General features: G+C 43.6%; 1 protein-coding gene across 5 annotated transcripts in view; it reads right to left on the reverse strand.

Annotated features, from left to right (window-relative positions):
- The window catches only part of SUN1 (Sad1 and UNC84 domain containing 1), a 2,891,160-nt gene that overhangs the window by 2,197,856 nt on the left and 666,378 nt on the right, over positions 1-26,926 (reverse strand). The gene's annotated exons all lie outside the window — the stretch shown is intronic.

The following is a 26,926-nucleotide window of genomic DNA, read 5'->3' on the forward strand; positions in this document are numbered from 1 at the left end:
ACGGCATAATGTAAGCAAAATCGGAGCCGAAAAACTCTTCAGCAAATTCCGACCGACGTCTAAGCGTCCGTCGGTTAAAAGAAGCACAGGCTAGACAAGCTGCTACGTCATGGTCTGGGCCTAAACAAGGTAAGCAGTAAGAGTGGAAATCTTTATGAGGTATTTGTTTCCCACAAGTTAAACAGTTATTCACTTTTTCTGACATCGGCTGAGGCAAGAAAGAGTCCCCAACGGGGTACTTAGCTTTTTAGAAGTCTTCGGTAGTAGTAGAAGTATTCGGTAGTAGTAATCTCTGGTTCTGACCGACCGGCACTTGCGAACAGCTTCTGCTTCGGGCGCCACGCGGCAAGAAAGACGGAGGAAAATGGCGTCGGCTGAAGCCTTTATACCCGAATAACTGCAGCTATGACGTCGGGTGAAGTGCGACACCAGCCGAGGCCAGACCCAGACTTTGGAATCCGGCCGACCGAAGGGCTGCCTGACGACAGGACAACCCATTTGTAAGGACTGCAGATGCATCCTTGAAGGACATCTACTAAAGGGGCGATGAATACCGCACAACGTGGCTGGGCTAATATATGCCTTTGAGCAGATAGCCCAGTACCAACCTATGAACCTCTTAGCAAGAGGGGGTTGGGAACCCCTGATCAAGGTAATTAAATCCTCATCCATTTTGATCATTTTTTTAGGCATAGGGGCCTGAGCACATGGCTCATGAGTTGGTTTTTTTTAGACACAGAAGCTGGTTTTGGCCTTGTTTTTGATGATGGCGTCTGTTTAATATACAAATATTTAGGCCTGAAAACACCCTCAGAAGCCGATGCCTGCTCAGCGGCTCCGGACCCATCCAAGGGAGAGACATCCACGGGTTCAATACTTGAAGAATCTCGCGGCATACCAGACTCCGAATGGGTCTCGGTAGAGGCCTGCAACTCAAAAGTAGCGGGCATCAGGGGCTGCGAAAGTGCCTCACTGAGTACCGGCGAACCAGCGACTGGCTTAGGAGAAGCTTTGTCATCGGTTTTGGACCTCGACAGTCTGTCTCTGTCTTTTTCTTTGCATTTTTTGTGAATCCTGGTAGTCGGATTGCTAACAGACGACATTTCAAGATAGATAAATCTTGAGCCAAAGTATTTGGAAGCAAATGTATACAGACACTTAATAGTGCGTTGGTTAAATTTAGCACAAAACCGACAGCAAGGCAGATTGTGGTCAGGGCCTAGGTAAGGAATACAGTACAAATGAAAATCCTTATGAGGTATTTGCTTCCCACAAGTAATACAATTATTAACTTTTATTGACATCGGTAAGAAGCAAGAAAAAGTTTCCCCAATGGGGTACTTAGCTTTAGTTTGAAGACTTCGGTTCTGAAACTATAAAACGAAAATTTCAGGAGTCGACCGACCAGCACTTGAGAACTGCTTCCGCTTCGGGCACCGCACGGCAAGAAAGACGGATTAAAATGGCGTCAGCTGCATGTTTTATACCCCTGACGACCAGACGTCATGGAAGAGGAGGCAGCAACTGATGCAGGATCAAAGACTTTGCTATTCATGCTGACTGAGGGCAACCTGCCAGCAGATTACCCTAATGTAATGACTGCAACAGTGAAACACGAATAACATCCGTTGCTGTGCGCCACTCTATGGGTACATACCCGGTGGAGAGGCTGAGTTTGAATAGTGTGTTTAGATGAGGGGTTAGTTCATCTTTGAGCTCGTGTAGGACGCAGCCTGGGACACCGTCCAGTCCCATTAATGCTGTGTTTTTGGCTTTGGAAAGGTCAGTTTTAACCTGAGTGTCTGTGATAACAGGGACTCTACATTCTTCTGGTACGGTTTTGGGCCCTTTGGGGGTGAGGGGGGGGTGAAGTTTGCAATGAACCTGTCTGCCAGGATGTTGGCGATATCTGTCGGTTCAGTGTATTTTGTGCCATTCTGCACCAACTCTGAGTAGATCTTAGCATTGCCACTTAGATTCCTGACATAGCTAAAGAATGCCTTGTGGTTAATCTTTGGAGTCCTTGGCAATTTTTCTTTCGAAGCTCATCTTGGATGATTTTATGAGGGATCGTAGTTTCTTGCTGATACTGATTAGGGATGTCTTCCCTTCTTGGGATTTTACTCTTTTCTGTACTAGTTTCCTCCTCCTAATTGTATAGCTTGTTTATGTCAGGAGTCCACCAGACTGGTTTCTTTTTCTTGGAATAGTGAGTCTTGGTTTTGCTTGGGATGGCACGATCCATGCATTCTTGAAGGTGCCCATAGAATGCATTAGTAAAGGATTTTGCAGCTTGGACAGTGTTATCCTTCAGCATGGGGGCTTTGAAACTTTCCACCTCGGTCTTAAGTAACGTGAAGTTTGCTTTTGAAATGTTTTTCACGGTGGTTTCCTTATCCGGGGGTGGGGGCGGAATGTGGATATCCAAAGTGATTTGTTTATGTTCAGAGCTAACCAGCGAGGGGTTGACCTTCGGTGTGGAACACCGTTCGCCCATGTTGGTGATGACCAGGTCCAATATGTTGTCACCTCTGGTGGGAGTGTTGACCAGTTAAACCAGGGCGTTTGAGTTTATAAGTTTTAGGAAATGTTGGGGAAGGGAGTTGGTGCTTGAGTAGTTCTAGTTAATATTTGGGTAATTGAAATCACCCAATATTAGGGCGTTTGGTAGGACCTTTATGTTTCCCATTGTTTCCAAAAACGCGGAATGGGGGTCCCGGGACATGGTGGGTTATCTGTAACAAGCTACAATCTGAATTGCAGTTTTGCTCGTTGTTAGCTGCACGTGGATGATATCTGAAGCATCGTGCTGTGCCACTAACCTGGAGGTGTGGGTATCCTTGATGAATATGGATACGCCCCCGCGTTTTGTATTTCGGTTCGGGTTCTGTGGCTGATATGTATGGTACGAGTTGTAGCCTGGTAGTGCTGGGGTGGTCTCTGGAGCCTTAAACCAGGTTTCTGTTACTGCACATATATCGATTTTCTCCATACTGAGGAGTGCCTCGAGTGCGTGCATTTTGAGGTTTAGACTTCTGGCATTGAGTAGTATTACCCTCAGTTTTTGTTACTTGTGCTATTTACGGCGGTGGGTTTGTCTTTTGAGCCTTGCCTAAAAAAGGCACTATGGGGGTGGCAAGAGTCTTGGCCAGTATTCGAAAGCCTAAGGGTGACAGGTGTAAGCAGTCTCTAGCAAAGCAGCGTGGCTTGTCGAGCATGTCATCCCAGGCTGACAGACACTGGTTCCCCCTTTGAACGACACCAGAAACTTAGCAAATTGTTGAAATCAAGAATTTTTTCTTTATACCGTGGTATCATTCTTGGTGAGGGCAGGATGCTAATCAGGGTCAGGGTCATACCGGCCTGGGCTACGTGATCAGAAGAGCTCTTCCATGTCTCTTTTCATATAGTCCAGGGAGGTACGGCTCAGGTCATTCACACCAACATGGACAGTGACAGAGTCATATTTGTACTTGTTCTGGAGTGACCCAAGTTCTTGTGTTATGTGGCCAATCCTGGCACCCGACAGGCAGCTAACAGTAACCTTCTCCTTATTCAGCCTAGTGAGTGGGACGTCAGTGTGCCTGACTATAGAGTCACCTATTACTAGTAATGTTGGGCATATTATTTTGCCTTAAGGGCTATGATTGCATGGCACACTGGTTTTGTGAAGTATGTGTTTCATGATTTGTGTTAGGGGGGGTGGAGGTTGCTTGGATGTTTGCTTTGGAGGTCTCTGCTGCTTTTGCAGATTTTTAATTAGAGGCCTCAGAGTATGTTTTCATGTATTTGTGTGTGTTTTTTGCTGGTGCTGATTTAATAGGTCTATGTCAGACTGGTGGTGTGATGCAATTATTTCCCTTCTCCTCTTGACTGTCTGATCCAGTCTTGGTTTGAGAGAGCTTAACCTCCAGTTTGGCTGTATAATTGCATCTCCCGCATGTATTAGTGTTTGGTGGTAGGAGAAGAGGGTTGTCTGTGTACATGACACTGTTGTAGCATTGCCTCAAAATGCCCAGATTCACCAGTTGGTCTGGTGAGTACACCTTAAACTGCCCTTTGGACATGCCTGGATAGGTACACAAAGAACTGGATGGCTGGTAAGATCGAATAGAGAGCCTTGTCCTTCTGTACAGTAGAGGAGGGTCTAGTGCTAGAGTTTATAAGTGCTTGCTATGAGTTTTGAGCAAGTGCCGGGCTGAGAAATGAATGGCTTGAGTGCTTGGGAAAAATTGAAGAGGAGACTTTGTGGAGCCGAGAACAGTTTTACCCTAGCTAACCGGCCCTAAAACCAGGCAAATGCAGTATTTACAGCAGGGGATTGAAAGAGATAGAAATTAGCCAAAACTGGCTAATAAGCTACTAATTTATGGGCTGAAACAACTCCTCCAGGGACAGATGGACAGAGGAACTTTCTTCCGACAGTTCCCTTTTCATGGCTGCTGCCACCACCACAGCATCCATTGGGGGACCCATGGGCCAATGTTTCCCAGCTTTAGGGACAACTAAAATCTTGTCTGGCTTTTTTTGGGATAAGTTCTGCTATATTAGGTTCCTTTCCAAGCCTTCTGAGCAACAGGATCCATTACAGGTCAGGAGGTGGGACCGCCAAGGATGAAGGGCCAGATCCAAAAGCTTCAAGAAACACAGACTCAGAAGAAGGAGCTTCTGTAGACCCCCCCCCCACCTTTCATCAATTGCAGAATGTCCCCAAAGAGGACATCTTCAGGGGGATGGGGTTCTTGGGAAACGTTCTCCAAGTCTATATCTTCAGTAAAAGACTACAGAGAGGAGTCTATATGCTTGCACTTGCACATTCTTTTTCCAGGGAATGTGTCTCAGGGCTTCTGAAGGAGATGCCTCCAAGTCGGACAAAAAGCTCAGACTTTAAGCAGCCTCGAAACTGATTAGGTTTGCTTGTCCCTATTGACCCAAATAGAGGAAGGAGGTACATGATTAGGTTTGCTTGTCCCTATTGACCCAAATAGAGGAAGGAGGTACAGGATCTGGATCTAACGGGAGTAAGAATGGATCCAAACTCTGTAGACACTCCAGTCTTCCTGGTCCAAGCAAAGCCTACTCCAAATGGAACAAAGGAAGAACCACACAAAGTGGTTAGAAAAACATTTTATATAGCCCACCTAATCATGAAGGGATTCACATCTAGATCAGGGGAGGTCATCGTGCCTCTTTACTCATCCCTCATCAAGTCCATAATTGAGTACAATGCTCCTTTCGGGATGTACCTTACCAGACACCTGCAGCAACTGGAAAGACCCCAAAAGTACCTCACCAAGAGGATCACAGGGCTCAAACAGATGCCATATGCTGCCCGATTAAAGAAACTCCAGCTCTACTCAGTGGCATACCGCCTGCTCAAAGGCGATCTGTGCCTGACGTATAAAGCCATGTCCAACCCGGAATTAATGGACATGCTGCACCTCAGAAAATCCAAATCCCATCGAGCTACGCGCTCGAGAGACTTGAAAGTACAGTTTTGTACCTACCATAAATGTAGATGTCCGATAGATATGCAACTGCAGTCATAACATATGGGTTGTCCTGCCTCAGGCAGCCCTCGGTCGGTCCTGCCTCAGGCAGCCCTCGGTCGGCCGGATTCCAAAGTCTGGGTCCGACGTCGGCTGATGTCGCATCTCTCTCCGACGTCAGAGCGGCTGGAGTATATAAGCATCAGCCGACGCCATTTTCTTCAGTGTTTCTTGCCCCAGATGCCAGGTGCCCTCCAAGGAAGGCTGTAATCAAATTGGAAGACAAAAACAGGATTCCAGACAAATAAGTAAGCAATAAACAGATACACCATATCAGATATCCCCAGCTAAGAGAAACAGGGATAGGAGTGGACCCAAGGCATAGAGGGGTATGGAGGGAGGGAAAATCCGACTGCAGTTGCATATCTATCGGACATCTACATTTATGGTAGGTACAAAACTGTACTATGTCCTTCAAGAATGCAACTGCAGTCATAACATATGGGTTGAATACCATAGCTTAGCTGGGGGAGGAGGAATGCTCTAGGAAAGAGATGGTGTGGCAATCGAGCCCTGCAGGACTGCCGAAGCAAAGCCTGCTCTGGATCTGGAATATAAAGGGAGATGATAGTGTTTGGAGAATGTATGCATGGAGCTCCATGTAGCAGCTTCTAGAATGTCTTTTGTAGGCACCCCTCTTAAGAATGCTGTAGTGGTGGCTGTAGCTCTGGTGGAGTGTGGTCTGACATTGGCTGGAACATTCTTCCCATGGAAGGAATAACAAAATCTGATGCAATGTCCAATCCATTTTGAAATAGTCTCTTTGGAAATTGCTTTTCCTTGTACTCCAGGGGCGTAAGCTACAAAAAGCTGATCAGACTTCCTACTGTTCTTGGTTCTGTCCAGGTAGCAGCGAAGTTGTCTGTGAATGTCGAAGGTATGCAACAGTCTTTCCCCCTTTGCTCTCAGGATTGGGGAAGAAAATAGGCAGGTGAATAGCTTGATTTAAAGAAACCCTAGATACCACTTTTGGCATAAAAGTAGGGTTGGTTCTTAAGGAGACCCTGTCTCTGTGAAAGATTATGAACGGTGGTGTTGCCATTAGGGCCTGTAGTTCCGAAACCCTTCTTGCTGAGGTAATTGCCAACAGGAAAGCTGTTTTCCATGATAAAAATTGTAAGTATCTAGCTGAGATAGCTGAAGCATGTATCTTTATGGAAGAATATGAGAGTCCATTCTGTAGCATATCTGCCAAATATTCCAGGATGAGTGGGATATTCAATAATGATGCATCATGTCCCTTGCTGGTATTCCAAATGCTGAATTTCTTCCATTTTGCTAAGTAAACCTTTCTGGTGGATGGTCTTCGAGCTTCTGTTAATATCCGCTGAACTTCCTTGGAGAGAGATAGATTGAGGTTATTCATGGGATCTCCCAGGCTGTTAGCTGCAGTGTCTGAAGGCTTGGATGCACTGTTTTGAAGTTGTGTTGAGTCAAAAGTGGGGGCCATTGGAGAAGGGCCCACTTTTTGTTGTGACATATGCTCCGTAGTAGTGGGTACCAGTGTTGTCTTGGCCAGTCTGGAGCTATTAGGATCCCCCTTGGGTCTCTCTGCTTTGATCTTTAGTAATACTGTGGTCATCAGTGGCAGAGGTGGAAATGCATAGATTTTTAGAAGGTTCCAGTTGAATGAAAGAGCATCTACTTTCCAAGCTTGTGGATGGTATGTCCTTGAACAGAATTTTTGTAGATGATGGTTGAGGTGGGAGGCAAATAGGTCTACTTCTGGCCTGCCCCATGTCGAGGTGAGTTGTGTGAAGATTTTCGGATGTAACCTCCACTCGTGTGGATCTATGAAATTCCTGCTTAGGCTGTCCACCAGCACATTGTCTTTGCCTGGAACAAACTGGGATTGCAGCTGTATGTTTAGGCTCAGTGATTTTTCCCAAAGATTCATCGTCAGTCTGCAAAGGGGGTAGGAATGGGTGCCCCCTTGTTTGTTTATGTACCACATGACAGTGGTGTTGTCTGTCCGTATTAGCAGGTGGCCTTGCTGAAGTTGTTGTCGAAAGGCCTCGATGGCATGCATGACTGCCAGCATTTCTTTTTGGTTGATATGCAGATGTGTTTCCTTTGGAGACCATTGTCCTTGAATACATCTGCCCTCCATGTGCGCCCCCCATCCAAGGTCTGAGGCGTCTGTGGTCATTGTTTTTGTTATTTGTGGTTTTTTGAATGACATACCTGTGTTTGCCTGGCTTACCGAGGCCCACCATAGAAATTCCTTTTGTAGGCATGGAATGAGCGGTATGGTTGTCTCTAGGTTGTTGCTGTGTTGAGACCATACACTTTTTAGGTACCATTGAAGCTTTCTCATGTGTAGTCTTGCTAATGGAACCAGGAGAATGCATGATGCCATGTAACCCAGGGCCTGCAGGAATCCCCTTGCAGTCATCTGGGTGAGGTTTGCCAAACCTTTGAAATAATGAGTTGACTTCTTTTGCTTGTCTTCTGTCAGGTAAGCCATTTGAGAGGTTGTGTCTAGATTGGCTCCTAAGAAAGTAATTTGCTGGGATGGCTGCAGTCTTGACTTTTGGAAGTTGACTGTGTATCCCAGAGCTTGTAGCAATTGAATGACAATCCAAGTTTTTTGTCAAAATCAGTTTGTCGTCCGCTTGTATGAGACAGTAGTCCAGGTATGGGTAAATTTGGATCCCCTGGAGCCTGCAATGAGCAATTACTGAAGCCAGGCATTTTGTAAACACTCTGGGCGCAGTAGATAAGCCAAATGGCAATGCTGAGAATTGATAATGCTCTGGCCCTGCAAGAAATCTGAGGTATCTTCTGCAGTTGTGTCTGACAGGGACATGCAGGTATGCCTCCTTGAGGTCCAGAGTAATCAGCCAAGACCCCTTGCCCAGCATGGGAAGGAGTTGCTGTAAGGTCAGCATTTTGAACTTTGGTACTATGAGAAAGGTGTTTAATGCGGACAAATCCAGTATTGGTCTCCATTGTGTTTCTTTTCTTGGAACAAGGAACAGTCTTGAGTAAAACCCCTGGCCTTGTTCTTGTTGTGGAACCTTTTCTATTGCATTGATCTGAGCAAGCAGAGAAATTTGCTTGAAAGCCTCTGCCCTCTGGTTTTGCGGTAGGTTTGGCATGCCTTGTTTCCTTGGTAAGGTATGAAAGTGGAACCTGTAGCCTTGGTCTATAATGTCCAAAATCCATTTGTCCTTTGTCAATCTGTGCCAATTGTCTGAAAACAGAGATAATTTTCTGCCCAAGGGAGCTTCTGTTTGCTCTTTGGTTAGCGGAAGTAAAAGAAAGTCATTAGGATTGTCCCTGTGGGGCAGGGGAAGCCCGTGTCACTTCCTTGGTTTGCTGGTTGCCATTGTCGTCCCCTGTAGGAACCTCTGTATTGACCTCTTCCTCGGCCACGCCTGCTTTTGCCCCTTTGAAATCCTTCAGGATTAGGAAAGGACCAGTTTTTTGAAGGCCAATTCCTACTGAATCTGGGTGGCTGAACCTGGAGGAAATCTTTGACTGTCTGAACTGACTTGGCTTTTTCCTCAATGGTCTTTAATACATCTTTAGCATTAGCACCAAAAAGCTTGTTCTTTTCCAAGGGTGCATCAAGAAGTTTTGCCTGAACATGATCTGGTAGAGGTTGTTCTTTTAACCATGCATGTCTACGAATGACCGCCCCTGTCATAGCTGCCCTACATGAAGCTTCCAATGCATCATATCCACACTGAAGGAAGTGATTGCTAACTTGCTGAGAGTTGTGTACAGCCTCCTGCAAAGACTTCCTATCTAAAGGATCAGGAGAGGCCAAAGTTTTCTGTAAATCATCTAACAGGAAATCGTGATATTGAAACATATGAAAGAGACAATTGAGAGCTCTCATAGATAAAGTAGTGGAGGTGTAAACCTTCTTCCCCCATCTCTCTAATGACCTAGCTTCCCTGTTGGAAGGCAAAGGATTTTTGGAGGTGGTAGCTGAAACCCCTTTCGGCCCCTGTGAAATAGTTTCTAAATCAACAGTATGGGCCCTAAAGAAATGAGAATGTGTTTCAGGAACTCTATAGTATCTGTCCGGCTTGGCAGGAGCAGGAGGGAGAATATCAGGGGTAACACTGGAGTCAGAGTATAAATCATCCAAAACATCAAGCACAGGAGGTATAGCTAAGGGCCTGTGCTGGGGCTTTTTAAGGAAGGTACGAAGGCGCTTTCTGTAATCAGAAAATTCCTGGCCTTGCCACTTAAAATGTTCCCTCATGGAATGCAGAACTTCCCCAAAAGAAACATCCTCAGGAGGGGAGGCCGAGGGGATGGAGTCCTCTGCATCTGAGTCCTCGTAGGTCTGGAAAGGCTCTTCCTGGCTATCGGAGTGGCCAGAGGCCTCAGAATCTTCATCTGAAGGGAGAGGGTCAGTGGGCTCAACCCTGGGCCTCTTATCAGGAGGAGGCTGGGATCCTCTCTCAGGATGGGCCTGGGAACCTCTGATCATGGAGATTAAGTCTGCTGCCATAGTCATGATTTGTGTTTCAGGAGTAGGCTGAGGTAAGGCTTTTGCAGTAAGGTGCTTGGTCTTGCTGGCTGCCTTAGCACGTGTGTAGGTCTTGATAGACATGGACATGGGAGGCCTAGCAGCTCCACGTGCAGGAGTGACTTTATCCACAGCAATGGTCTCGGGCATTTCCTCGGTTTCAGTATCCAGAGGAAAATCAATCACTGGCGTCTGTGTGGTCTCCGGTATCGGAGTTATCGGTAATGCGGTGTCTTCGGTTCGGAGCGGTGGAATAACCGCCTCAGCGGGAACCGGGGCACTCGTGGTAGGTTTTGGCGTGGTGTCGGTGGAAGACGCAGGCCGAGGATGTCGGTCCCGGTCTTTACGTTTTTTAGGAGTCTGTGATGTCGGTAATTCCGACAGCATCTTGTAATCGAATTTTTCGCCGAAAAAGTCTTCAGCGAACTCCGCCCGGTGCCTGAGAGTGCGCTTATTGAAGCGAGCACAGGGGGCGCAGGCGGAGACGTCGTGGTCTGGGCCAAGGCAAGGAAGGCAGTAAGAATGGAAATCCTTATGAGGTATTTGTTTACCACAAGACAAACAATTATTAACTTTTTTAGTAATTTCTGACATCGGCTGAGGCAAGAAAAGGTCCCCAACGGGGTACTTAGCTTTTTTGATGACTTCGGATCGAAGAACACAGGAGCTGACCGACCGGCACTTGCGAACTGCTTCGGGCACCGCGCGGCAAGAAAGACTGAAGAAAATGGCATCGGCTGATGCTTATATACTCCAGCCGCTCTGACGTCGGAGAGAGATGCGACATCAGCCGACGTCGGACCCAGACTTTGGAATCCGGCCGACGGCTGCCTGAGGCAGGACCGACCGAGGGCTGCCTGAGGCAGGACAACCCATATGTTATGACTGCAGTTGCATTCTTGAAGGACATCCTCAGCACTGAAATAAATAGGACATGCTGGAGGGACAGATTCACAACCCAGAGGCTCCCTTCACTCTGGAATAAAATCCCAGTCCAGGTTAGGCAGAGTCCCTCATTAACTCTCTTCAAGAGGAATCTTGATGAGTGGATGGGAGATCGTAGGTTTACCCTGGGTATCACTTCGTTGTCACTGTTAGATGGAGGCACAATATACTAACCTCGAAAAAGGGCACAGCAAAATTAATTTAAAAAGGGTGGCGAAAGCCAAACACACTCTGGCTAGGCTTGTAAATGCCCTAGGGCAGATAGCCTAGTATGAACCTATGAACATAGCAGCAGTGTCGGTAGTCTTCGCGACCCCAAAAGCAGATGGCTCTGAGGAGGACCTCATATGACCTATCTACAGCCAAAGCAACAAGGCGTAGGGCTGGCTCTGAAAACTTTGAAGACTCCGCCATCAAGGATCCAACTCCAATGCTTTGGCTCATAGACTCTACACGACCCAAATGCAACAGTGCCAAGAAAGTGAAAGAAGTCAAAGCTGATGCCTCTACTCCTAACACATCCAATGCTGGTACGATGGAGGGGTTCAGCCCCATATGCGTCAGCTCCAGAAAGGGAGCCTGCATCATAAGTATGGATGGTGTAGATGAGCCCATTCCCAGGCCTCTCCTTTGGGATGGGGCTGGGAGGGCTCCCAGTTGAATTTGTGTCCTCAAAAAGTTTTCTTCATACAGCCAACACCCATTTCTGTTTGGCTTCTGCTGGATCTTTGAAGATGAAGCTACTGATTGAAGTCTTGAAGGTAGCTTTTGAAGATTCACTGATGAAGTCTGGGGCTGATCGGCCCAAGAGGAATGAAAGCCTTTGAGTAGGGAGTTCAGATCCTAGTTACACAGCTGGATCTAACTGCCTCGATAACACAGGTGCAAGATCCAGAATAACACTCAGAGAAAATAAAGAACAAGTGTCAGGATCAATCTTTTCCTCTTGCCTATTTTTCGGCAATTTATCCTTGTGTTTCTCTCTCAACTTTTCTCTCACAAATCTTTCTCTCTTTCTTTTTCCTTATACAGTTCCCTCTCTTTTTGTCATCAAAGGAGAAGTGGAGGGGTAGCATTAACTCAGTGGACATCATGGACCCTGTCTGAAGGGGAAGGAGTCTCTTAAGAAAAATTTTTTTCTTCCCTTCCCTCGCCAGCTCTGGTACTATCCTGCAAGTGGGAAGGACGTAAGCAGTGCAAACAAAGGAAATGGGAGTCTTGGGATAGTATTGTGTGTCCAACAAGGCAAACACCTTTAGAATCAGGTGGGCTTCCCAGACATAAGTAAAACAATTAAATACTTAGAACACTACTAACAAACAAAGAACTAGCAGCTATCTGAAAGCTTATAAGAAGAAATGTGTATCTATATAGTTATATATAAATATATATAAAACAAGCCTATTTTCTTATAAAAATCTATAAAAGTCAGTAGCATACTATATTAACTATTAACCTACAGAAAATCACTAAGAAATATACTAGAAGATTTGGTCTAGAGTACACACAAAAACTCTATTTAAAGAAGAGATTTAAACAACTAATCTACTTAAAAATACTAATACAAACTACTACTACTACTGTGACACCCCTGCACTGGCCCAGTAATAAAGGAGCCTCAATCATCACCACTGGCAACAGTGAAGGACGTACACAATGGGAGGATGACAAGTACAAACACACACTGAAGTACAATTTCCCTTAAGAGCACACAGAGATCAGTCAGTCTAGGGCTGGTTCTCCCTCTTTCTCCAGATCTCCAATAAGACTCCCCACTGACACAGTTATAGGGTTAAGATCTCAGCTGAGAGGCAAGCCAAGACCTCCAGCACCCTCCCTGTCCAACCAGTGCTTTGTGTCCCTGCCCAAGTAGCTGACACACACACACACACACACACACTGAGATTTGCTTTATATACAAATACACACGCACCCACACCTGGGGAAGGCTGGCACAAGTTTACTAGCTATGCCCCCCTTCTGCCCAGACTATAAGATAGTTCTCTGCCACCAAACCCTCCTTATCAGCTACAAGTACCTTACAAAGGGTGACCAAGCCTACTATGTAATGTTACTATTATCCAAATGGTAAAAGTGTGACCAAGAGCAAGGTACAGTGTCACCAAATACATATGACAGTACTCCAAGAGCTTAACTATCTCTAAACAAACCAGCCACAAACATGGGTTTAAATATATTTAATAAATAATAAAAGAACAAGACAATAATCAGCACAGTAACTACAGAGTTCAGAATCATAGGAAATATTTTAAAAGAACACTGTAGGACAGCCTCAAATAAATACAGAAAACATCTAATCTTTACTATATTCCTATCTGTATCCAAGAGATACTATGCCCTAAATAACTTGCTTACAGAGCAAGAAGCAGGCAAAAGTGCAGAATGGATGTTTCTAGGTCCAACACAAGACAAAAAATACTCAGTCTCTCTAGGAGAGAGAAGTTACCAAATATTACTGCTGGGATAGCTTGGATGACATCACTTTTTTTTTACCTGACTTTAGTTCCCAAGCTACCCCCACGGTTGGAAAATAAAAGTATTTTTAGCATCTCGCGGTGAAAACTACAGATCTTTCATAAATGTGCAGCTGCTAGGAAGTCATATAGCAATAAAACACTTTACATTTTAAACTTAATTACTTCTCACCAAGACAATAAAAAAAACTTCTAGCTCTAGACATCCTGTCTTCTTGCTGCACTTTAACTTTTATAGCACATCGTAAAGCACTTAATTTCAACTTATTTTCTTGAAGTTTTGTAAGTTAATCTTCTATGTTCCAGCAGGGTATGATGTGGTTACACTCAAAGCTTAGTACATAACATACTGTTCTGTATAAATCATATCAATATTCACAAATGACATAGAATTATTTACAAAATTTCAGACAGCTGTGGGCTGGCAGTGTTACACTAACTACACTAAAGGGAGGAGTAAACAAGGAAATAAGTAATAAAAGTAAATCTTCACTCATCATTAAAAAAGGTGGTGCTCTCTCGGCAAACGCGTCTGGTTTGACAGGCAACAAACAAGACCTGGGGTAATTCAGTCAGGAGACCGGAATTGTGGGTAAGGGAGAAATCAGAGTTCTCGGATCCAATACTCTGGTATAAAGATACCAAAGGTCACATCTGACTGGATCAAGCATCCTACATGTTGAATCAGAAGAAAATAAGACACCAACAGATCATATTTTCTCAAAGAACCTGGAATAATGTCAATGAGTTCCCACGGTGAAAGTTCATTCTAGATATGGTTTCAGGGGGGAAAAAATCTTTCAAAGGATAAACAGAAGAAATACTCTCCTCAGAAGTGGAATCATTACCTTGAGGAGGAAAGGGGGAGGGGGAGCCATGTCCTCACAATTAAGTTTACTGTTCATCACACTGGGAATCTTCACAAAATGAAGGATTTTTTTTACTCGTGCCAGTAAACCCAGAATGAGAACGGTCAAGAGCCTGAGCAAAGCCCAGGAAATCATCCTTGTTTAAAGTAACAGGGGCAGAAGATAAATATTTAGCTTTCTGCTTATTTTACACAAGAAACTCCACAGAAGCAGATTCACTCCTGTCAGGGACATCACCTTGGGAAAAAGACATCCACATCAGGCTAGTCAAACATTCCCCTCTCCTTCCTCTGAGACAAAGTAGCTGGCCATGGACACCAACAGCCACAGATATGTCGAACCACTACTCAGTGGTGGCTGAAGGGACTACACAAGAGGAAAGGAAGATAGATGTGTGGTCTGAAAAACCAGGAATGGTCATTACAGTCATTCATCTGTGGCTGAGGTACAGTAACAGCTTGCTAAAAGGGTAGAGGCTTCTTGGAATTCATTTCCTTTTTGTGGCTGAAAGAAAGAAGAACAGAGAACGGGTAAGGCTGTTCCACACTGAAGCCAAAATGCTGTCCGAATCCCAAAGAAGGCTGGCAGCAGTGGTCTGTTAAACAGGCAAGTATTACACAAACTTCAATTTTCCACCAAAAAACACAATGAAAAGCACTTTGCACTCGTACTCCAGCCCCAAATGTAATTTAACAGAACTTTTAATTGATGGTTAATTGGATGTACTTGAGCAGGATATACAAATGACTTGGTTTAGTAGTATGTATTGAGACCTGAAGAAGCGTGGAGTGGTCGCACGTGAAAGCGCTTATTCTAATAAATACTCTGTTTTATATTCAACTTTTAGACCTGGAAAAGAATTTTAACAATATTTTCCTTAAAAGTGTAACACTCAAGGTTAAAAAGTGACAGTCACATGACAGTCTACAAAAAAAATTACCCTATGTTAAAATCAACAATTTTAATGAAAAAATTAATTTTCCTGCAGAAAATAAGACTTTTCTCCCTAAAAGGGAACTTTTCTGCCCAGCAATGAAGAGGAGTTAGTGACTGTCGATCCTCGAAAGTCCACAAAAGAAGCACTCTTCAGTGGCACGAAAGCACTGAAAGGTCTGAAAGCCCAAACTATTCAACTCTGCTCGAGCTGGTATACAATTTGGGGGAATGGAAGGTGCCCTTAAGCCTTGGAAGCTGGACAGTTCTATCCTTAGCAGGATATAACCCATATAACCAAGGCTACTGACTGCAGTAGTGACTAAATGATGAACATCGAAAGCTACCTATTTAACATAACAGAGCTGGATGAACAGTTCATTCCTTGTCAATTAAGGCTAAAACTGCAGGTTTTCAGTCAATTTAGCATCTAAAAGCCTTCCAAGGCTACCAGCTTCTCACATTTTACCCAAAATGCTTTGACAAGTACCTTCTCTCTAGAGATCAGGTGTGTCACATGAAAGCACAGCTCGCCAAGAAAAACCATCAATGATACTCCAAGAACACATTTACCCCGATGCAGAGAGAAAAGTGGATATGTTAACAAGGACAGACATGTTTACTTACTATGCGACAGCTGATCATCCAGACATATCACTAACTGGTGTGGAGAAGTATACACATCAGCCAAAAGAATAGGGCACCAAGATCCTCCTGGGTGGCTAAGATGGGGGACATACTTCTGATGACTGTGGCACCATACAAAGACCTAGTTCTACAGAGGACATCCAGCTTGCACAGTCTTGCAATAGTATTCAGTGAAGTCCCCAATCTTCATCCAAGGAAGTACTTCTAAAATATATCAAAGTAGTAGTCACTCTTCTCTGCTTGAGTGTGATGCATGCACACAGGGTAGCATCTTACATTTTTCAAAACAAAATCTGATAGTAAGCCAGATTTACTTCTGTAACCCTCTTTGTCCCCACCCCCCCCCGCCCAAACTGCCCACGGACATCCACAAAATATAATAAATGTAATACATTCCCCTCTGCTTGCCCAGTTAGGATAGAAAAGAGGCAAGCTGACTGATTAAGGTTCATCTGAGTAGCGGCATTATCCATAAAGGAAAGATTGGTCCCCAGTGACACTCTCCTTACAGAAGGACCAGGTAGACAGGCTATACACACAAAGCTTTTATTTAAGCAACTGTAGCAACAATTAATGGCCATTAGAAACAGCCTTCCAAGACAGGTTCCTCAAACTGGCTTAAGCAGCAGGTTCAAAAAGGAGAAAGGGTTAACTTTTCTAAAGTTAAATAAGAAGCCTAAGGGGAGCTGGGGACCCTCCAAAGGGAAGTCAAATCTGTGAAGTACTTCTCAAGAAGACTCTACAAGCTTTTAAAAATAAGCCAAAGATAAAGTGTCAGAAGCACTGATGGAAGTTAGATGCAGCAGCAGCAAGGCAGATCTTAAAGTAGCTCGGGTTTACAGCAAAAATTTGGAAAGGGTAATCTAAAACACTGTCAGCTATAAAGCATCTTGCACTTTTGAAGTAGCCTACTTAGAAAAGCGTTCTTGCTTTTGTTTGCTTTTCTACTACTACGTCTCATGGTAGAAGCGAGTATCTGGACCTTGCTAGGCAGGTACGAAGAATCCTTGGCTACTGATGGAACTGGAGTAACCATATGGTGAGATTAAGGAAGTCGAGGTCTATCTGAGGGGTTCACAGATGCCTGAATCTGCAGGGTTCTAAAAGACTTCACACAATCATAGTAGAGGGAATCGTATTTGTCAAGGCCAAAATAGGACTACGAGAATGATCCTTCGGTTTGAAAAAAATTTAAAGTAAAGGGGATACTTTATAAACGGTTTACTGTATTTTTAAGATTGGTTGCACTCTTGGATGTGTACAATGTGAACTCTCACTAAACAGAGATCGTAAAGCTTTGGATATGGATGCATACAGGTATGTCATCTCTAAATCAGGTCTATTTTGACCATAAATACTGCAAGTTATACATTACAACTGGCTGCTACTTATGCATTCTGCCCTACCTTTACTATAAAAAAAAAATCCAAATCATACAAAAAGAAAATACAGGACAAGAAAATGGATTCACCAACCTACACTGTCAGTTACTACTTAAAGAACAGAATGACCATCAACCAAAAAGCACATCTGTTTTCACAAAACAGACATTCAAACAGGGCAAGGAATTTGTATTGGATTGTAAGAATTAAAATACATTTTACAGAAATTTTACGTACAGACCTCATTTTAAAGCTTCTGTATTATACAACCCTGAAATCTGTCAAACAACCTAGGCATTAAGTATGCAGACAAATCTATACACTTTAAAAAAAAAAATAAAAAGAGAAACTCTGGATGTTGCAGGAATGGGAAAGATAAATGTAAAAATAATACTTCTCCAATAAAGTGTGACCCCACCCTTGTGTAGCACAAAGCAACACACATTTACACTCTTCAGCCAAGCGCAATATGATCTTTTAATATTCTCCGTCATGACAAAAAAGCAAATAGGACAACTGGCAACTTATCAAAGACACAGAGGGCAACACTAAATGTACTCTGATAGTAGTAGCGATATTAATATGAATAAAATGATCATGTGGAACAAAACATGTTAAACTCACTTAATACAACATGGTAGTACCCTACCATAGGAGGAACAGCTGGGAGAGATTTTTACAAACTCATTTCTGTATATCAGGATAAAACATCCAAAATCCAGAGCATTCGTTACTGAACAGTAATTAAGATGCACCACAAAAGCTTATAACTACTTGGGCAGTCTGTTGCTAACCATGTCAAACCCAATGACTCATAGGATACTGGAAACTATCAGCAACCTACTCAAATTAACAGGAAATGAGAACAGCATTTATTCATTAACTCTTGGCAAGCATGCCACGGAAACGTGCAGTCTGAAAATATATCATGGTGAAATCAAAAATAAAATCAAAGGCATATGAAAGACTAACACCTCAAACTTCGGTATTATACAGTGCAACAAAAATAAGACAATTTAACAAAGGGAAGGGGTAGAAACTAAATAAGCAGCTCAAAGTTGTGAAACTAAGGTGAGGCCATACCAACTTTACTGGTAAACGAAGAGGACAAAAAATCTCAAATGAGAGTGCACTTATGCCAAACATGGAGACATCATACTCGCATCAGACTCTGGCAGGACACACACTCAATTTAGTAACATAGTCTGGGAATGAATAGGGAAAAAGTGCTAACACACAGAGCAGAATGAAAAATAAACTAAACTAGTGAGATACAAAAGCCTCTGATTTGCACTGTAAACACTCCTAGCGGAAAATGCTGTTGCTTTCCTTTGCATTAAATGCCCCTTCTTACAACTCCCTTGGAAAATTCTAGGATCAACAAATTACAGAATGAACTAGGCACAGAGAGAGAGTAATGTTTCAGATTACACTTTGATATAATGGCAACAACTACAAAGGAAACAACACTCACAGAACAATGGCTGACATTTACTACATGAATGACAACCAAGCCAGTCAAGTCAAAAGTGTTCAACTACAATAAGTCCAAAAGTGGACCACTGTGATCTTCAGAAGTACTTTAAGGAGGAAGGAAATAAATAGATGTAATTCAGAGTGCAATGGTTCCAAGACAGAAGCAGATTTCTGGACTTCAATATCACAAAATGTGACCCTTTCTGTAATAATTTTGCAAGCTTAGTCACAGCACTACATTGGTGGAGCGGTTAACGTTGTCGCCTCACAGCAAGAGGTTCTCCCGTTTGATTCTCAGCTGGAGCGCCTTCTGTGTGGAGTCTGCATGTCCTCCCCATGGTCGAGTGACGTATAAAGACATGCAGGTAGGTGCGTGTGTGAATGGGTGTGCCTTCTTTGAAGGTTGGGCGTCGGGCTAGCAACTAGGCACCATAAAAATCCATTGCCAATCATTAACGGACTGGAGTTCCGCTGTGGCGACCCCTAATCGGGAAAAGCCAAAAGTTACAGCAGTCACAGCACTACATCAGTGCAAAAACTGCAGCTGAGCAAAAGCAAACATCACCATGTTCTCCCAAAGGATGTATGGCACAACAGAGGTCAAGGTTCACCCACAATTCAGCATAAACTCTGAACATCTAATTTTGCAAGCATTTAGTATCACCCAGTTTTATCTACCACTTAGCTGTCTGCTCAAATCTGAACTTTAAAATAAGCAAAAATTGCTGAAACTTCCAGCTATAAATCTTTTTAATTTTTAACATAAGATGAAACAATGCCTCCTACAGGGCTGAAAATCCCAAATTCTTCCCCACCAAAAGACTTTACAAAATACATTGTTAATTTTAATGCAATAACTGGTACAAATTTGAAGTTTTCCCCTCAGAATTTCTGAAACAGTCTATGAAGTCAACATGGAGATAAATCTAAAGTCAAATAATAAACTGGAGACTGTAAAGTGCTCCTACTGGGCTCCAAGAACCAAATGCATCTTATTCACAATTTATGATTTGGAAGGTAATGGAAGGACATTTATGCCGAGGACTTAACTCTGCAGGAGCAGTTTATCTGGGCATGGAGTGAATGAAATATCAGGCCATAAGCTCTAATGACAAACAGAACACAGGAGCATAGCTAAGGCTCTACTTGAGGTAAGCTCCATTTGACGAGTGGTGATTGAGATACTTTTTAGTTCCCCATTTCATTTCTCAGCAGGGGTGCCTTCTGTGCCGAGTCTGCATACCCTTCATGTGTTCCTGTGGGTTTCCGCCGGGTGCTCCGGTTTCCCTCTGTATTCCAAAGAATGCAGTAGGTGGACTGGACACACTAAATTGGCCTGAAGTGTAAGTGTGTGATGTATAAAAACTACTGCAGCAGGGCTAGCCACCCAGCCGTGTAAACCATAGCTCTAGATGAAGTGACACCCCGACCGCATGTGCAAAATGGGAAAAGGGGGTTATGGGTGGATGGATGTTTTCAGATGCTTTTCAGGACTAAGGTTAATCACTAGTGTGCAAAAAACCCTTGAAGCCAATTAGCAAGCAAAGATAACACTGTTCTGATGAAGCTTCAAGATGGAAACGCTCAAGTTCTCAAAAATGATGCTTTATGCATGAGCTAAACCACTACTACTACTACACCCAACTTTGTAAAAGAAGCATATAGTATAAACAGAAATTCAAAGTGCAGCGAATGGAATTTGTGGTTGGCCAGAGTAACATTCATCAAACTCAGTATGTGAATGAATTGTGTATATTCTGATCATACATCCAAGTTTCTTGAACCAGTCTGTAATATAAAGGTGCACGGGGGGGTTCATTCTGAACTTTAACAGAGTATATGCAAGTCTGCAACAGGCACACATTTTTAATGTACTTTCTTACTTCTGTAGTGGTGGTGGTGGTGGTGGTGCTATTGATTAAAAATTTCTCCCTTTCCAACCTTCTGGTAATTCCTCAGATTCAAGCATTCTTATGAGACAGGTTACCTATGCTAGTGCCAAGTAACTTGCTGGAAGGGCCCAACTCACCCAAAATGATCCTCTACAACAGAAGAGTCTGAATTTCCCTTAATTTTGTTCCACTTAATCTATGCAGGAAATCAGGACATTGCTATAGTTGATACAGGACTCTGAGCAAAACTCTCCATTGTAATGTTTACAGTCTCTGTTTAGCTGCAAAATGTCAGTATTAGCATGAAGTAGCATGGGAAAAATTATATTTAGACAGACGGCAGTACTGCTTACCTGTATCTTGCTAATACTAATCATCTCTCAATGTCTTGACTGATTTTTTTTTTTTTTTTTTTAACAAAGCTAAAACAAGTGAAGCATGCAAACTAATACAACAAACTTTGGCAGTAAATCAACAAACGACACTGGTAGATCCAAAAGCACATCTCATACTTGCAAACATAAAAACTTCTAACAGATCAACACCAGTAAAATACTCTTCACTCTACACTTTGAGGACCTGAACACCTTGTAGTTACAGTAATCAAAGTAGAAGGTTTCCCAAGTAATCTGTTCAATCAAATGTTAAGGTCAGATACTTCATGTCATGCTGAAAACCAAAAATATACCTCAGGCACTATTAACCAGAAAGTACAGTTGTGTACACTTACTATAAATGTAGATGTTAGAGTGTATTCGCTGTTGCAGTCATCACACTTGGGTTATCTGCCTGCAGGTAGCCCTCAGTCGGCCCGAATACCAGAATCTTGAGATTTCTGCGTCAGATGCAGTCACCTCCTTCCATGACGTCAGGGGTATAAAACATGCAGCCTATGCCAATGCATCAGTTTTTCTTGCCCCAGATGTCAGGAGCCCCTATAACAGGAAGCAATTACATGGTGTGGAGCACCTCCAGTAAAAAGTAAATACCATAGCCATAAGATATGGCCAAAAAGAGGATAGGTGGAAAGTCTAGAAAAGTCAGGGGGCTGAAGGGAGGGTAATCAGGACTACAACAGTGAATACACTCGAACATCTACATTTATGGTGTCCCCCACCTGTTGATTAGAAGTTTGAATGAGTTTGGTTCCATTCTCCACTCGTGTGGGTCCAGTAGCTTTCTGCTCAAGTTGTCTGCCAGTGCATCTTGTTTGCCTGGCAGGAACTGAGCTTGCAGGTGCACTTGGTTGCTCAAGGCTGTGTTCCACAGGGCCATGGCTAACCTGCAGAGTGGGTAGGAATGAGTTTCCCCCTGCTTGTTTATGTACCACATAACTCTGGTGTTGTCTGTCTTTATCCAGAGTTGTCCTGGAAGGAAAATGTATTTGAAGGCTGTCAGAGCATTCTGTACAGCTAACATTTGTTTTTGATTGATATGTAGGTGAATTTGTCCTGGGCTCCCATTTGGCTTGAATGCATTTGCCTGCCATGTGAGCCCCCCATGCATAGCCTGATGTGTCTGTTGACAGGGTTTGGGCAGCAATGGGTTGAGTGAAAGGAAGTACCTTGTTATAAGCCTCTGCCCACCAAAGGAACTCTGCCCTTAGACAAGGAATGAAAGGAATTAGTGTTTCCAAGTCCTGAGAGTGTTAACACCAGAGACTTTTTAAGTACCACTGAAGTTTCCTCATATGCAGTCTTGCATACGGAATTAGTAAAATGCATGAGGCCATGAACCCTAGGGCTTGCAGTATATTTCTTGCAGACAGCTGGGTCTTTGAAGCCATTAGTTTGAAGTAGTGTGTCAAATGAACCTGCTTTTCTGGAGTGAGGAATGCCATCTGGGATGTTGTGTGCAAGCTTGCTCCCAGGAATACAATCTTTTGGCTGGGCACCAGATGCGACTTCTTTTCGTTTATGGTGTACCCTGGAGAAGGTAGAAATCTCTTTGCGAACGCCAGGTGCTGAAGTAGCAATTCCTGACTACTCGCCTGAATCAGGCAATCATCCAAGTATGGGTAAATTTGAATATTTCTCTGCCGGCAGTATGCAATGGCTGGAGCCAGGTACTTTGTGAATACCCTGGGCGTAGTAGACAAGCCAAGGGGAAGTGCAAAAAACTGATAGTGCATAGAGCCTGCCCTGAAACTTAGATATTTCCTGCAAGATTCCCTTGTGGGGATGTACAGATAAGCTTCTTTTAAGTCTGGGGTGACTAGCCAGGAGTCCTTGGGTAGCATAGGAAGCAGCTGTTGTAGTGTAAGCCTTTTGAATTTTGGGACCACCAGGGAGGTGTTTAGAATGGACAGATTCAAGATAGGGTGCCATGAGCTCTCTTTTCTGGGCACCAGGAACAGTATGGAATAGAAACCCTGTCCCCTTTGCTCTATTGGAACAGCTTGAATAACCCTGATACTGAGAAAAGAAAGTTCTTGCTTTTGAGCCTCTGCCCACTGGTTTGGAGAAGGGTCTGGCATTCCGCCTGGGGTTGGCAGTGCGTGGAAGTAGAATCTGTATCCCTGGGATACAATGCTTAGGACCCATTGGTCCTGGGTAATGGACAGCCCATTTTTTAAGCATGCAGGGAGAGTTTTCCTCCTACGGGTGCAAGTACTTTGGCATGGCTGGGAAGAACGATACACAAGTCATTGTGAACTTTTTCCATAAGGGGCTGGGTTACCATTCCCGGTTTTAGAAGTGGGAGCACTCCATTGCTTAGATCTCTGCATACCCTAAGACTGTAGTCTTGGTGGTCTGTTGCCCCTGGGTTTGGACTGAGAAGGGCTGGAAGGGACTGGAAAGGACCAGTTTTTAGAAGGCCAATGTCTACTGAATCTAGGTGGCTGTACTTGTAAGAAATCTGTAACCGTTTGCATAGATTTAGCTTTTTCCTCCATCTTTTTAAGAACAACTTCTGCTTTTGTGCCAAACAAGCGTTCCTGGTTTAATGAGCATCTAGCAATTTTGCTTTGACATGGTCTGGCAAGATTTGTTCCTTCAGCCAAGTATACCTTCTCAGTACGGACCCAGTGACAGCAGCCCTGCAAGATGCTTCTAAGGCATCAAAACCACCCTGCAAAGTATGTTTACTAACTTGGTTTGCAAAATGCATTAACTGTTGTAACTCTTTATTCTCTGCACAATCTGGAAGCAACAACATTTTCTGTTTAATTCCATGATATGCTGCTGATACTTCAACATGTAAAACTGGCAGTTTAAAGCCCTTATGGCAAAAGTAGCAGAGGTGCATACCTTCTTACCCAATCTGTCTAAAGCTCTACAATCCCTGTCCGAAGGGGTAAGGTTTCTGGCTGTAGTGGCCTTAATACCTTTAAGTCCCTGGGAAATGGTCTCTGGATCCGCAGTAGGATTCTTAAAGAGAAATTTGTGACAGTCAGGTACTCTGTAGTAACTGTCAGGCTTTCTAGGAGCTGGTGGAGCAAGACTGGACTTCATGAAGACATCAACTACAATATCTAGGACAGGGGGTATAGCTAGAGGCCTGTGCTGAGGCAGGTGGGTAAGTCCTGGCATTCCCAGCAGAAATGCTCCCTTAAGGTATGCAAGGTTTCACCAAAAGAAAAGTCCTCTGTAGAGGAGGTAGAGGGAATGGAATCCTCTGCATCTGAATCCTCATATGTAGATAAGGGAATGTCGTGGTAATCAGAGGGATCAGAGTCATCGGACTCTCGGTCTGAAGAATCAAAAGGAAAATCAATCCTTTGTCTTAGAGGGGGAAGGCTGGCTTCCCCTAATTAAAGTTACAAAGTCTTTAGCCATTCTAAGCATTTGTTTCTGTGGCATGGGAGCTTGAGCATGCGCTTTGGTGGTTGGTTTTCTAGGGGTAGTGCGAACTCTGGTCCTGAGAAAGTCGGTAGTTTTAGTCAAAAATGAAGATGTCTGTTTAATATGAACATCGGAAGGTTGGAATACATCCTCAGAAGCCGGTGTCTGCACAGCAGCTCCGGACCCATCCAAGATAGAGACATCTGCAGGTTCCATAGTCGAAGAAACAACTCGAGGCATACCGGACTCCGAATGGGTCTCAGATGCCTGCGAATCTGTAGAAGCGGGTATCGGGCTGTGAAGGCGCCTCACCGAGTACCGGCCTACGCGGTTTGTCCCGGTCTTTATCCTTACGTTTTTTCAGAAAAATCGGTAGTTGGATGGCTTATCAAAGCCATTTCGGAATATGGAGAATGAGAGCGAAAGAATTTAGTGACAGAAAGCCAGACGACGAATAGTTCGGGCATTAAACAAGGCACAAAACCGACAGTGAGGGACGTCGTGGTCTGGGCCTAAACAGGTGATGCAGTAAGAATGAAAATCTCTGTATTTGCTTTCCACAGGCAAGACAATTGTTAACTTTTTCTGACATCGGTTAGAGCAAGAAAAAAGGATCCCTACTTAGCTTTACAAGACTTCACGCTTGAAACTCGAAAAATGAAAATTTCAGGTTGCGGCCTACCAGCACTTGCGAACTTCTTCGGGCTCCCACGCGGCAAGAAAAGCTGATGCAATGGCGTCGGCTGCATGTTTTACACCCCTGACGTCATGGAAGAGGCGACGGAATCCGATGCAGAAATCAAGACTCTGGTATTCGGGCCGACTGAGGGCTACCTGCAGGCAGATAACCCAAGTGCGATGACTGCAACAGTGAAACACTAAGACTATCAAAGCATTCTGAAGGAGCCATGTAAAATTTTTCTTTGAGGCCAAAAAGTACAGTTATGCAAGTAAACTTAGCACAAGAATAGATGATCAAATGATCATTGCTGCAGTAGCCTACGCTACATGGATTATATCCTGCATTGCATATAAAAGCCAAACAGCTTCCAAAGCTAGATGGAGGCTGAGCCTGGAGAGGACATTGCTAGGAGAAAAAAAAAAATATATATGTGTGTGTGTGTGTGTAAATATACACACACACGTTCACACCCTGGCATAAAAAACATACAAAAAAAGGTGATGAAGGAAGGGAGTGGATACTGCAGCAGTGATCATTTGAACCTCTACTGCAATGGTAAGTTTACTTACACAACTGTACAATGTTCATTACCATGATAACTGCTGCAGTAGCCCAAGCTATATGCATAGATTACCTTAACTTAAAATAACTGGGAGGCTGAATAGGAAGGTCTCTTGAGCTCCTGCAGAATAGTTCTGGTAAAACCTGTCCTAATTTATAGTGCTTTGTAAAATAAGTAGAGAGAACCAAGTTGCTGCTTCTAGAATACAAGTCCATCCATTCCAAAAAGACATAGATGAAGCCAAGAACATGGTACAGTGGGGCCTGGAATTTTGTTGTAGTGGGAATAACATACAATTATTGCCTGAGACAACAATTTGCAAACAGTCTGTTTTGACACAAGTTGCCCCTTCTTACCTTCACAAGAAAAGAACTGATCAGAAATTGAGATTTTTTTCTGTCAAGACAGTAACAGAGTAGACTGCAGACATCCAATGTATGAAGTATCCTTTCTCACTTCTTTTTGGTTCGGAAAAGAAGTCAGGAAGAGAGACAGATTGACAAAGCAACCCTGGATACTACGCATAAAGGCAGGATTAGTTCTCAAAGAAACAGTATCATTCTGGTCAATGAGATAAGGTTGACCCACCATAAGATTTTGCAACTCAAAACACTGGTACTGTAGAAGTCAGAGCAATGAGTAAAACTTTTTCCATGTTAAGAACCTCAAGTCAGCTTGATGAGCAGGTTCAAATGGAGCAAGTGTTAGCTTCTTTAACAAAATTAACATCCCAAAGAGGAACCACTGATTTTTCTGAGAGGCGTCCATGGAGCCATGGGCAAACATGCAGAAATGGCAGACAAATGAACCTTGATTGAGGAATAAGACAGTCACAAACACTAGCCTTGAAAAAAACACTAGCCCTGAACGAGTGCTGGTTGTTTTTTTGGCACCAACTAGAAAACCTTTTCCATTTGCTGATATACGATTTTTCAGTAGCAGACTTTCTTGCCTCCGTCAATACCAGCTGCACATCCTCAAAAAATAGGTGCTTAAAAGGTATTAAGATCTTATAATCCAGACAATTAGTTGCAGTTGTTTGGGATCAGGATGCATCAAGCGCCTCTTATCTTAGGAGCAAATCCAGTCTGTAAGGAAGATTATGGCAATGGCCCCTGGCCAATTCCAAAAGAAGGGAGAATCAATGTTGCCTGGGGCAGAAGGAAGTCACCATAATGATCATTGCGGAATCTCTTTGAATCTTCAGAAGTAACACGGA

Source organism: Protopterus annectens, chromosome 12.part0, assembly GCF_019279795.1.
Source record: "Protopterus annectens isolate FY-2018-M chromosome 12.part0, PAN1.0, whole genome shotgun sequence".
NCBI lineage: Eukaryota > Metazoa > Chordata > Ceratodontiformes > Protopteridae > Protopterus > Protopterus annectens.